The following is a 9,929-nucleotide window of genomic DNA, read 5'->3' on the forward strand; positions in this document are numbered from 1 at the left end:
TGATCGACGCTGTGCTCAACTTGTGCTTGAGGGCTGTGAAGGCTTCTAGGCATTCGTTGGTGAAGGAGAATTTGACATCTTTCTCGAGCAACCCACACAACGGCTTCGTGCTTTTGGAGAAGTCTTTGATGAAGCGCCTATAGAAGCCGGCATGCCCCAGGAAGCTTCTCACTCCCTTGACCGAAGTTGGCGGTGGTAGCTTCTCGATTGTGGAGATTTTCACCCGGTCCACCTCTAACCCGTCTTTCGAGACTCTGTGGCCTAGCACGATGCCTTCTTGTCCCATGAAATGGCACTTCTCCCAGTTAAGCACGAGGTTAGTTTCTTCACACCTGTTAAGCACCTGAGACAAATTCTCCAAGCATTGATCAAATGTAGGGCCAAATACGGAAAAATCGTCCATAAAAACCTCAATTGTTTTCTCCACCATGTCAGAGAAGATGGCCATCATGCATCTTTGGAACGTGGCTGGTGCGTTACATAGCCCAAACGGCATTCGCTTGAAGGCGAAAGTGCCATAAGGGCATGTAAAGGTGGTCTTCTCCTGATCCTCTGGCGCGATCGTGATCTGGTTATAACCAGAATATCCATCGAGAAAACAATAATACCTGTGCCCTGCGAGACGGTCGAGCATCTGATCGATGAAGGGAAGTGGGAAGTGGTCTTTGCGCGTGGCGTTGTTGAGCTTGCGGTAGTCCATGCAGATTCTGTACGCGGTCATCGTCCGAGTGGAAATGAGCTCGTTGTTGTCGTTTCTCACCACCGTCATTCCTCCTTTCTTCGGAACGCATTGCACCGGACTTACCCATGCACTGTCGGAGATCGGGTAGATGACCCCGACGTCGAGCCATTTCAGGATCTCCTTCCTGACGACCTCCTTCATCGCCGGATTGAGGCGTCTTTGGTGCTCCACTGAGGGTCGATGCCCGTCCTCCAAGAGTATGCGATGAACGCAATAGGAGGGGCTGATCCCTTTAATGTCCGAGAGTGTCCACCCGATCGCTCCCTTGTGCTTGCGTAGCGCCACGAGCAGCCTTTCTTCTTCTCCCTTGGTGAGGTGATTCGAGATGATCACCGGAAGGGTCGAATCGGCGCCTAGGTATGCGTAGCGGATATGAGCCGGTAATTCTTTTAGCTCGAGCTTTGGGGGTTGTTGAATGGACGGTGGCACTCGAGGTTGGCTCTCCCCCAAACTCTCGATCAAGTTGCGTCGGTATGGCATGGCTGCGTTCATGTACTCCACGTGCTCTAAAGCTTCACATTCATCAAACTCGTTAGTGAAATCAATAGAGTTTAGCAAACTTACCTCGAGAGGGTCCTCGGATCGGTGAGAGAAGTCGGTGATGATGGAATTACAAACGTCGATTCGGAAGACATCATCGCTAGCCCGCGGGTATTTTATGGCGTGGAATACGTTGAACACCACTTCTTCGTTTTGCACCCTCAATTTTAGCTCTCCTTTCTGAACGTCGATGAGAGCTCCTCCGGTGGCGAGGAATGGCCGCCCTAGGATGATTGGGACGTCGCGGTCTTCCTCCATGTCAAGCACCACGAAATCGGCGGGGAAGATGAACTTGTCGACTTTGACCAAGAGATCCTCGATCACTCCTCGCGGGTATACGATGGACCTGTCCGCCATTTGGAGCGTGATTCGGGTCGGTCTCACCTCTCCGATGCCGAGCTTCTTGAATATAGAGTACGGCATCAAGTTGATGCTCGCGCCCAGGTCGCATAGCGCTCGCTCGAAGAAGGTGTTCCCGATGGCACACGGGACGGTGAAACTACCTGGATCCTTCATCTTCACCGGCAACTTCCTCTGAATGATGGCGGAGCACTCTTCGGTGAGAGTGATCGTGCTGCAGTCCTCTATTTTCCTCTTTTTCGAGAGGATGTCCTTCAAGAACTTGGCGTACGTCGGCATCTTCTCAAGAGCGTCAGCAAACGGGATGTTTATCTGAAGTTGCTTGAATACCTCGAGGAACTTGCTGAATTGGTGGTCGAGTTTCCCTTCGTTCTGCCTCTGAGGAAACGGTAGTTTTGGCGTGCTTGTTGGAGCTGGAACGCTCGCCAGAGGTGGCGTGGCTTGGGGCAGTGACATGGGGGATTCGTCTTTCTCCACCCTCTCTTTCTTTTTGTCGGAGTTGTCAATCACTTGCCCGCTTCTGAGTGTGATGGCATTGACCTGTGACCTGGGGTTGATGTTGGTGTTGCTCGGGAGCGTTCCCCGAGGTCGTGAGTTCACCGCGGTCGACAGTTGCCCCATTTGCGTCTCAAGATTTCGGATCTGCGCCGATTGGTTCGAGAGAGACGTCTTCGTTTCGTGCATAAACTCGGTGGTGGAGTTTATGAAGGCGGTCGTTGACGTGGCCAAGTTGGCGATGAGCTCCTCTAAGTTGGTCTCGCCCTTGTACGCCCGAAATGGAGGAGGCTGGTATGGCGGTGGTCGGGGCTGATTCTGTTGTGGATGAGGCTGGGCTTGAGGCGCGGGTTGCATATGCATGTTGTTTTGGGGACCTCTCCACCCCCCATTCTGGTAGTTGTTCCTTGGGCCTTGATTGTAGTTGTTCTGGGGCGGCCTGTTGTTGATGAAGTTGGCCTATTGGCCGTTGTCACCATACTCGCACTCGTCGCTATTGTGCTGCCCGTTGCACCAGAAACAGACTTCAGGGGTGTGCACGGCTTGAACGGAGGCTTTCTGTCCCTGAACTGACTTTGTGAGATCCGCCACCTGTGCTGCCAGTGCCTTCATCAGCTCCATCTCGGGAGTGACTGGCATATTCTTCAAGATACGCCGCTCGGACGGGCATTGATCGTTGTTGTAGGCCAGCTCCTCAAGAATGCTATGAGCTTCCTCCTCTGTCTTCTGAAAGAACGACCCTCCAGCGGCCGTGTTGACTAGGGTGCGAGACGATGGTGAGAGACCGCCATAGAATATCTGCACCATCATCCACCCTTGGATGCCATGATTGGGGCACCTCCTCTCTAACTCCTTGAAGCGCCCCCATGCTTCAAACAAAGACTCCCCGTCGTATTGGGCAAACGAATGGATCTCGTTGCGTCTCTTGTGCATCTTCTCGAACGGGAAGAACTTTGAGATGAATTTGATGCGCAGGTCGGCCCACGAGGTGATGGAACCCGGCGGGAGGGAGTTTAGCCACGTCTTGGCGGGTCCCGTAGTGAAAACGGGAAGAGGCGGAGGCGGATGGCTTCGTCGGACACGTTGTGGAGCTTGAACGTGTTTGCGATCTCGACGAAGTTCGTCAAATGGTCTTGCGGGTCTTCGGCAGGTGATCCAGAGAATTGATTCGCTTGGACCATGTGAATTATGCCGGTCTTGATCTCGAAATTCTGGTTACCCGCAAGAGCCGGGAGAGCGATTGCCGATTGCGCAGCGTCGGCTGGTGGTAACCCATATTGGAATAGGGTCTTTGGCTCTTCGTTCGCTCTATCTCCCATTGCTCGTTCCTTTGATTGTTTTCTGTTTGTCTTGCAGAATTTTTCGATCTCAAGATTTAGTGGAACGAGGTTTGATGTTCCCTCACTCCGCATGCACCTTCAAAACAGAGAAAATGACACGCCAAGTTAGGAAACGCGTAACGAAATCAAATGGCAAGCAGATTATTTTTCGACGGTATTGTAAAAAGTCCCCGGCAACGGCGCCAAAAACTTGTTGCGATATTTTTATAACTAGCACGCAAGTGGACGTATACTCTAGCGACGTTAAACAACCTAAAGCAAATTGATTTCACTGTATTAAGGTGGGAGGTGCAAGAATTAACTATAATAAAAATAACTAAAAACAACGGAAATTTAACACGAAACTTCAAATAAGAGAAAATGGGGGTCACGACTTCACCGGAAAGCTAAGACTCGGGGGTTTCGGGTTCCAACAACTAGACCTACTCTATTCACGCTAATCTCATTCTCCCTAGAATATTACTAGCCTCTCTCGAGTGATCTAGCAACCTACGCAATTGACGGATTATATATCCTCTCGGCCTCTAATCCTATTAAAACAATCACGAGCAATAAACACGAGAATTCAAACGATTACATTAAGCTTAAGCCGTCTAGCAACCTAAGAACAAAACGAAGCATGGATTATGAGCATGAGTTTTCGCCCTCTCTCGAGTGATAGAAAACTCCTAAAAACAATCCTAAAGATGGCCAATCCAAAGAACGCATTAAGAACACATCCACACAAGCATGAATAATTGAGCAAATCACAGCATAATATCACCCTAACGAAACCCCCTAACCCAATTTAATCCGGCTACATCGCAACCCCGCTAGAAATCTAGCCTCTAACGGAATCCATAGTCAACAACATAACAATCAAAACAATAATCAACATAAACGTAATTAAGAAAAACACTATGAAATTCATGACAGGAAGAGTGAAACTATCAATTAATTGAGAAATAACAGTAATTGAGAGTAAGGGAAAGAAAGTAAAAACTATTAAAAACGGGAGTTCACGGTTGCTCGTTCGTCGGATCGTCGACTCAACTTCGCTCCCAAACAAAAGCTCTCAAAACAAAAGTGCAGCCAAAAGTAGTAAAAAAACTAAAACCAAACTAGAATGAGTTAATTAGGTTACAAAAGGTGTTTTTAGCCCTGAGTGTGTGTTTTTCGGAGTGATCTGAGCCTTCCAATTCAATCCAAGGGTCAAGAATCCTCAAAAATTGCTAATTTCCTATTCCAGGAATCCGAAGGCGCGCGGCGCGCGGTAGTCCCTGCGCGGCGCGCGGACTCAGCTCCAGGTTATGCGCGCTCCGCGCATAAGACTCTGTGCGATTTCACTGTTTGATTCCCAGTATGCGCGGCGCGCGACTAGAGGCCCGCGGCGCGCGGTCTCGGATCCTGTCTTCCCGCGGCGCGCGGTGGAGGGCGCGCGGCGCGCGTATTCGCCAAATTTCTTGCCCTTCTCAATTTTGACTCTGTTTTGACCATTTTCACTCCGAATCTCATCATCTTTCCACGAAATTGATCGTAGATGCTCTAATGCTCCTCTGAACCTGAAATTACTCAAAAACCTACTAAAAACCATTAAAATACTTGAGGACTCGTCGGTTTTCGGTTCGGGACATAGGAGTTTTACGCGTGATAAACGCACCTATCAAATCCCCCCAAACTTAAACCGTTACTTGTCCTCAAGTAACAAAAGAAACAAAAAGAAACATAAAATTACGCAAAAGAAGTTAACCCGACTAGAATTGGTAAGTTTCAATGCCTTGACTACACTGATCGACTCATGCTTGCCTCAACTTCTAACCTCTAGACTTACATTGACATAGACATCCGTGGTTTTAAACTCCAAGTCAACTACCAAGTTTAAAAGAATCCTTACGAATACGTGTTAGCCCTCACCGTTTGCAATGTTGTTTTATCTCAAGTAACTTTTGCTTCCCAAGTCTCGTGACCCTCCCAATCCTAAAATGCAACCACAAGAATCGTTTTATTTGTTTAGATAAAATCCTCGATTCGACACACCATACGCCGTCTCTTCCCCCTTGATCTCCACTAATGCACACACGTCCTTCCTGGCTTGTCAATAGGTCTTAGCGGCTTGTAATGTTCAGGCTTAGGTTCGGGTGGGAAAACGGATTTTTAGTGGTTTTGACATTACCCTTAGCGACTCCATTCTCACCAACACTTCCCCCTTTGTCTTCACTCCCTCACTTTTCTCCATGTTCTTGGCTTTGAAAATGCCTAACGAGAACATCATACCTCTTTAGCCTTTCTTCCTCAAATCCCCCCCAAACTTTGACTCGACCACGACCACACTCTTCAAAATAACATAGACCACCACGCCATAACAACAAATAACTCACATACGCACGTTGTTTTATTTTTATTTATTTATTTATTTTTTTCATTTTTTTTTCTTCTTTTTTATTTTATTTTTTTTTTCGAGATAAATCACCGGCGTGGTGTCTAAAACGGCAACCTAACAAACGCAAGGAGTGGGGTCGTAGCATATATCACACAAGGATCACAGAAAATTCACTCAAAGATATCACTCAGGAGTCGCTAAACTTAATGTGGGTTCTTTGTGGGATTTCAAACTTATTGGCTCGGCTTTTTTCTGACTAAGTATCGAGAGAGGATAAGATGTTCGGCTTTTTGTGAGTGGGTTCTACTTGATACTTGTTTCCGGGTCGGCTTTTTGGCTCGAAGGGTTATTCCTAATGCCTATATCACTCTCACCAGATCAGTATGCGCTCAATTTCGCCTCGACTAGGGGTCCGAAAAGGTTCTTAGTGTGTTCTGTGGTCATTTCTTAGGACTAGTTAGGCGACTACTCAAGTTCAGCTAAGCATTGAGACAAACATTATTCGGGTTTAGGCCATACACAGACTCAATCAAATTCTTTTTCACTTGGTAATTCACAGATCTATTCTAATGCCTAAAGCTCAAGACTATCCATATCCTCGGCAAACATTTAACGAGTCAATCAAAGCAGTCAAAACACCAATTTCTACCAATTATCCTAAAAAAAAATGAAAACCAAAAATTTATCTACTAGTATACAGAGAAAAGCACCCCCGCAAAACAAACAAACCCCCCCAAACTCAAAACCTACATTGTCCTCAATGTATCGATGCAAAAACAAGGGTGGAGGGACGTACCTTTGCGGGGGTGGTCGAGCGCCCCTACTCGTCGCGGCCATGGTCATCGTCCCCGTCGGGATCGCGGGGGGCGTAGAGGTTGGGCTCCCACGGAGGATATGCCGGGTATGGTGCCATGAGGTGCTGTGGGTATGCCGGGTAGATCGGGGCGTCATGATGTGCTCCGGCTTGAGAGACGGAGAAGCTTTGCTGCGACGTCCACGTGTTGTAGATGTTTTGGTGGAACTCGTCTCTGTCGCGCTGCCGTTGGCCGAAGTCGGTGAGGAAGCTCCCCATGGCGTTATAGCGCTGGCCCAGTGTGTCGATGCTCCGGTCGATTCGACCCAAGTGGTGGTCGAACCGGTTCATCATGGCTAACACTTCGTTATAGCCGGAGGTGGGTGCGTCGTTGAAACCGGTGGCAGGCGCGTCGTTGGTCTCGACCGGGGGTGGAACGTCATCGGGGGCGTCTAAGATGGGGGCTCCCGGGATGCCTTGGTACTGCTCGGGAATGTCGATGAACCCGCGCCCGTCCGGATGTGCGGCCCCGTGCTTCCACTGCTTTAGGCTCATGATCTTTCGGTCGTCGATTGGGTCCCCCAATTTTTCTCGCGTCTTGGAGGCCGGGATTCGCAGTCCCTCGTTGAGGTAGAGCTGTGTGATGAGCCCCCCATTGCCGAGCGTGACATCGGTGTCACGATTTGCACAGAAAACGAATCTCTCTTTCAAGATTTTCCCGATGTTGACGCCTCTCCCGGTGACGATGCACACCAATAAAGCCAGGCGTTGGAGATCCACTGTGTGCTCCCGCAAGTTAGGAAGGATCGTGGCGCAGATGAAGTGCTGCCACGCCTTTGCGTAACGGTTCAAGCTCGATATCGGGAGGTGGCTCGGAACGACCTGGCCATGCACCACTTTCGTCTTGTAGGTGGCTCCGGGGTGGGCGAGGATGCGAATCCACTCCTCCCATTGAGGATACAGGCACATGTCGGCGTAGTCATCATTCTCGGGTTCTGGAATCCCGAGATAGTCGTTGAGCGCCGGTGCGGAGATGTTGACGACCACATTGCGCACCTTGACAAAGTTTCCCTCCGTGACGGAGAGATTGGCGTAGAACTCGCGCACCAACTTCGGTGATGCCGGCGTCTCGATGTTGCATAGTTTCTCCCAGTGTAAACCCCGGATTTGTGCCAGCATATTCCCGCACAGTTGATTTGGTGCAAGTACCCGCTCAGCGATGAGTCCCTTCTTTGATATGGCGTCCCAAACCTCACCGACACAACTTCGCTCCCAAACAAAAGCTCTCAAAACAAAAGTGCAACCAAAAGTAGTAAAAAAACTAAAACCAAACTAGAATGAGTTAATTAGGTTACAAAAGGTGTTTTTAGCCCTGAGTGTGTGTTTTTCGGAGTGATCTGAGCCTTCCAATTCAATCCAAGGGTCAAGAATCCTCAAAAATCGCTAATTTCCTATTCCAGGAATCCGAAGGCGCGCGGTAGTCCCTGCGCGGCGCGCGGACTCAGCCCCAGGTTATGCGCGCTCCGCGCATAAGACTCTGTGCGATTTCGCTGTTTGATTCCCAGTATGCGCGGCGCGCGGTCTCGGATCCTGTCCTCCCGCGGCGCGCGGTGGAGGGCGCGCGGCGCGCGTATTCGCCAAATTTCTTGCCCTTCTCAATTTTGACCATTTTCACTCCGAATCTCATCATCTTTCCACGAAATTGATCGTAGATGCTCTAATGCTCCTCTGAACCTGAAATTACTCAAAAACCTACTAAAAACCATTAAAATACTTGAGGACTCGTCGGTTTTTGGTTCGGGACATAGGAGTTTTACGCGTGATAAACGCACCTATCACGGACCACGACCTCGTGGAACTCACAATATCTGGACCGGTCGCAAATCGCATGATCTTTTTTTATTGGAGCCGAGGTGGTGAAATTATCACACACCAGTGCCAGAATTCGATCCGACGTTGTAATTAGTGCTGTGAACGAGTAGTATCCCATGAAGGTTTTTGAAAGTCGTGGTTTTTGAGGCATGGGTGGTTGACTGTTAGAAGTCTGACCTCCCTTGTTTTGTCTTTTTCAGGAGTCGACTTGCTATTGGTTGGGCTTGTCTCGGCGGCGAGAGCATTGGTGGTTGCTCTTTTGGCCGTTGAGGTAGTATTCGACTCCCATGAAAGTCTTGACTCGAGTCATTAACTTTGGCCATGGTGGAATGGACACGACCGACGACGGACTTTAGGAAGGCGTTAGTGCGCAAGCCTTCAATGATTGTGGCTATCGCATCACTGTCGTTGAATCGATCAACCTTATTCGATTCTTCAGTGAATTGGACAAGATATCTTTGAATTTGTCATTCTCTTGCTAGACAAATAAAAAATACATCTTGGTCTTCTTTTGGACCATAGACGTAGCGAAGCGTACCAAGAATGTATACTTCAAGACTTTGAACGATTGGATGCTACCTGGTCTTAAGCTTTTGAACCACTCGAAATTGTGTTCATCTAGTGTGAGATAGATTGCCTGCCACATGGTCTAAGGAGTCAGACCTTGCATCGTCATCCAGGTCTCGTAGTGCTGGACGTGGCATGCGAAATATGTTTTCCCGTCACAGGTTGTGAGGTTTAGGAGTTTGAAGTTTCTCGTGTAGATCTCGACCAATATTTGGGCCATGAAAGGCGATGAGTTTTCCTCGATGATCCCGTAGGCTCCGGTGTTGCCTATGTCGTATTCTTGGAGGTCATACAATTTGTTTTGACGGTTGCGGATCATGGTGACCACGTCGAGATCGGTGGTCAAAGTAACCCCCTGTTCGAGAAGAGTCACTTGTCGCCTTTTTGTTTGACCCTTGGAATGCGAAAATTCCAGTTAGTAGGAGTCGTAGGAGGAGCATTAGGCCGAGAGCTTAGTCTTTCTCTAAGGTCTTCGCCACGCGCGGTGCGCTGGGCAGTGATAGGCCGAATGTCGAGAGTTCCATTCTTCTCCGTTCACTTGCAACAAAACTCTCTTTTCTTCACATCGATGACGGCTCCAACGGTTTCTAAAAATGGTCTCCCCAACATGATTGAAATGTTCTGATCCTCTTCCATGTCGAGGATGACAAAGTCCGTGATGAGAACGAACTTATCGACTTCGACGAGTATGTCCTCAGTCTTTCCCCGAGGATGCTTAATTGATCGATCCGCCATTTGGAGGGTCACTCGTGTACGGCAAGTCACAAAGGTCCCTCCCTACGTGAAATTCTCCAATATAAAAAAGACACACTCCTCGATGAGAGCGATCGTGTCGCAATCTTCAATCCGCCTCTTGTGAGT

At 48.8% G+C, this 9,929-nt stretch overlaps 1 non-coding gene across 1 annotated transcript; it reads left to right on the forward strand.

Moving 5' to 3' along the window:
- Positions 1 to 2,957: 2,957 nt before the first annotated feature.
- LOC149401422 (small nucleolar RNA R71) lies at positions 2,958 to 3,061 on the forward strand. Its single transcript, XR_016296864.1, has one exon. It is a non-coding gene; the product is annotated as a small nucleolar RNA R71 (small nucleolar RNA).
- Positions 3,062 to 9,929: the final 6,868 nt, after the last annotated feature.

This window comes from Urtica dioica, chromosome 4, assembly GCF_054948205.1.
Source record: "Urtica dioica subsp. dioica isolate 48M chromosome 4, U.dioica_male_clone48M_v1_H2, whole genome shotgun sequence".
Classification (NCBI taxonomy): domain Eukaryota; kingdom Viridiplantae; phylum Streptophyta; class Magnoliopsida; order Rosales; family Urticaceae; genus Urtica; species Urtica dioica.